The sequence below is a fragment of the Pinus tabuliformis genome, chromosome 7 (assembly GCF_031772625.1).
Source record: "Pinus tabuliformis cultivar Carrire ecotype Pingquan chromosome 7, CPIR1, whole genome shotgun sequence".
Taxonomy (NCBI): domain Eukaryota; kingdom Viridiplantae; phylum Streptophyta; class Pinopsida; order Pinales; family Pinaceae; genus Pinus; species Pinus tabuliformis.
The window spans coordinates 589269829-589274032 of record NC_142293.1 but is presented as its reverse complement, the minus strand read 5'-3'; positions in this window follow the sequence as shown (position 1 = coordinate 589274032).

The window sequence follows — 4204 nt, the reverse complement described above, 5'->3', positions numbered from 1 at the left end:
CATGCTGGAGGAGGAAGCTCCAAGTAGTTAGGATCATATTCATATATATAGCTAGATCATCGATGTATTAGGGGTTGGAGATTTATAAAAGAAACAGAGTTTTTATATTGGCTAATGTAAAAGACTTTTGACAGTAATAGAAAGATTACTTTTTCTTCCCAAGATTCATCTTGTGTTCAAAGGCTCGGAATATATGTGGTTTTGTCTTTATCCTTTCTGTTTTACAGCTCAATAGACATGCAATCACTCTGAATTCACCTAGTGCTCAGACTTCCTGTGTATGTTTATGAGTTGAGGTTCTTTTTGAGAAATGTTCTGAGTGTTTAAACATTATATGCCTTGGCTTCCATGATTGAGTAGTTAATAGTTTACTGCAGAAGTGTTTGACTCCATGAGCCCAATGGAAGAAGTGTTATTTTGTTGTTCCAACCAGCTTATTTTCATGTACTGTTTGAAGAGTTAGCCATCTTTTCTGGTTATTAATCCATATCAAAAATCTGTGAGAGAGCCCTCTCTGACTAAGGAGGCTAAGCCTTAGTCTAAAGCCTGGTTTGAAATAGTTGCATGAGATCTTGCTAAGTAGCAGCCCTTAGTACACGATTTTGTGATAACACGTTGAAACAATCATAATCGAATAGTATCATCTGTGATACTATTGGATGAACACCATAAGTGAAAAGTCATGAGATAGTTTCTTGGGTATTCTCCCTATTTCCCTTCGAATTTTGGAATGCCTGAAGGGAGCTTGGTGGGCATGGCTAGCCAATTTTGGCTATGCACAATCAAGTCATTGGTTAGATTACTCAAATCTAACATGTTTAAAGAAGCTAAGAAGGGGATCTACAAGTTGTCTACCATCGCGAAATGATTTTGGATAGCTATATGTAAAGGGGTCCTCTATGGGGAAGTGTCAGAAGAACAACCTTGGTGAGTGTCTCGTGGACTTTATGGAGGAGTGTTATTCCAAAAGGGGTAGCGTGTGGGGACCCTTGTGGGGTTGCGAAAGTTGTGCTTTGATGGGGATGGGTCTCGAGCAAAGTTTCACCGATAAAGGAAGATCCTATAATGGTGGTTGCATGATGTTCTATACACATAATTAACAAGAGGCCTATCACACCTCCCATTAATGGGGGGACGTTTAAGAAACATCTAGATCGACAGGGAGCCATGGGTTCCCCTATGGTGTCGATTAGAGTGTGTGATACTTTGTGTATGGTGAGTGAAGGAGATGATTCTTTAAATAAAATAAATCACATGCATAAAACAAAGTGAAAAAATAAAAATATTACTTTCCCTTTAACTTTAGCCTGTGATCAATCAAACAAAAAAATGGTTTTTGATTGTTTTTGTGTATGATGAAATATCCTATGAAGACTTAATCATCCTTACCACCCTCAAAGTAACTGGTCCTTGCGGAGATATCTCATGCTGGGTACTAGGGCAATGTCCTGGAAGAACTAGCGATGGCTTCTAGCAACCAAAGTATAAACCAAGGTAATGCAAATGAGGCTTAAGAGTTTCCCGCACCATCACCTATAGGGAAAGGATGCCCTATATTTTGGCCACTAAAGTACCTTCGTCCCACATGAGCATTCGATTCTTTAGCTTCTTGATAGTCAGTTACCAATACCATGCACTAGATGGGTCGGGTAGCCCCAAAGAGTACTTCACAAACTTGACCTAAGATTATTCCCCTCTGAATCAAGTCTCTTCCATGCTTGGGTATTATTTTCTATGGGATGATTGAAGGATTTTAAGCTCCCTAAAAATTCAACAACTATGTCTCAAATATGTATCATTACGATGGCAGCTTATGGGATGCCTACCCCCAATGGTCCTAACCTGAACTATGAATTATTTGGTGGACCCTGTGGGGAATTTAGTTGGTTCAAGTTAAGGTTTCTTTTCAGGGTCTTACTTTTCTTTAGGGTGTGAGATGTAAGTTGAAATAAACTAAGTATCAAAATCTCTAGAAATTGGATGTCTTCTAATATGAATTTTATAGAATCTTAGTGTGTGATGTGTAATTGTGTGCAAGTGATGAAGTGAGCATGTAAAGTGTGAGAAGATGTGGATATTCGGTGATTCGTTCCAATATTCTCCTAATTACACTAGATTTCAATTGTTCCTTGCATGAAAAAGAAATGATGTGTGGATGATGGGCCGCTTACTTTTTCTCCTATTACACTATAAATTTCAAAACAGGGAGATGGAAATTCAAATGCTTTAAGAAAGTTTTCATATGCAAACCCAGGTTCGTCTAAGAGATGCAAGGGAAGAAAATATTACTTACTTTCTGTAATAACACTTGCTCCTAGTCCCATAAAATGAAAGAAATGAATGCTTTGGTTAGTAACAAGATTTGTGGATGATGGGCCACTTACTCCTTTACTAATTAAGCTATGTGAAAATTGAAAATAAAAGTAAAGATAGTCTAATTACCCAGCTAATTATGATTAGTAGAGAAATTAAGTAATCTAAATTGACTGGAAAAAATTTGCAAAGGTGAAGGAAATTCACTAAAGGCTGCCAATCACCTGAAAAATGAGAAATTACAAGGTATTTTTTTCTTTCTGGAAAACCGCATGGGTTTCACAATGCACAGATGCGGCAACTCATTTATCAGAGGAAAAGATGCAGAGTACACGTTTATCTGAGAAGAAGTGGTGTGGTCAACAAGAATTTGTAAATTAACAAGTTTCGCGACAAAAAACAGGCTCAAAGGGCCCTTCAAAAATTCCATAAAAGTACTGAACGCCTTGTAAGTTGATTATGCAGAGAAAGGCTCCTACAAACACAACCTTAAACTAAAGAAAATACAATAGTATGGTCACCATTTTTGTAGTAGTGTTTTTGTAGAAATGGTGTACCAAAAGACACCTCCTTAGCAGTTGGTTGTTCCTTACAAAGGAATACATACATAGTTGGTGTTGTTAGTGAAAAAACTTAGATAAACAAAGAATTGCAAATAGTGAAAACAATGCATATACAAACAAGAACTAAACAAAGAGATAAATATGCAAATAATGTTAAATGGAGCAAACAAGTGGATAAAATAATGGAAAACTCTCCCTTTATTTACTACTGGTGGTAGAAGTTGAATACAATAGATGAATACTAAACACTTGAAGAGAATTCTTTGAGCTATGGTGCTCAAAAATCATCAGTAAGGAGGTTCCTTTCCTCAATCTCTTTGCAAGCTTCTCCTCTCTCTCAAAGAAGTATGAAGACTCTCTCAATGGTGGAATCTTCTCCTCACACTAAGATTATGGCTTGCTTAGAAGAAATATGGCCAACATGCTAGTGCTCTTACTTTCTTTGCTTCAACAATGAGATGTTGGTTGCTCTAATAAAAATTTGACCAACATAGCATTGTCTCATGTTTTGGTTCTTCCATGGCCTGTTTATATAGAATTTTTTAATCCATCTTCCCTCTCTTAGTTCATGAATGATAATGACTTATGATTAGGACAAGATGATTCCATTTAGGGCTGCATTTCTTCAGGGAGACTCGAATTCAATTGTCCTTGACTAAGATTTTGTCAGGGAATCACCAAGTGTGGGAAGTGGTCCCGATTTTGATGAGTCAGCATTTTTTCGACCGTGCAACTTTCGAAGGAAATATTGCATGATGCACGGGTATCCAAGAAAGAGTCACGCAAACTTCAATTTTTAACGTCCATAAACTTTGGACCTTAGGAGAAATTAAATTTTTTGAACTTCATAATGTCTTTTGCTGGAAAATCTTCACTTGTGCATTATGTTGGAACACTTTTAGCGTCTTCTGGATTGTGCAAACATGTGTATTATTTTTTGGTGTTAACACAAACTACCAAGTGATATACCAAATTTTGACGGAAAATGGAAAGAGGATCCATCAAATCATGTCATGACATATCATCTATGGTGTTTTAGAATTCATTGATTAATGATTCTATCAGATTACACCTTTTCAAATGAAATTTAATAGGTTCGGAAACAAAATGGTGCAATGAGTTACCACGTGCCTCTTTCCACAATTTCAACTCTTTAGCAATAGCATTTATGATGCATTTTCAGTTGCCCATTTGATATGACACTAGTACCAAACTTTTGACTTCATTAAAACAATCTAATTCTACCTACATTTCAGGTCATATGCATGAATGGAGGCGTAGATGACCTTTAGTCAAAGTTTATATTCCATACCAAATATTAGTAGAAT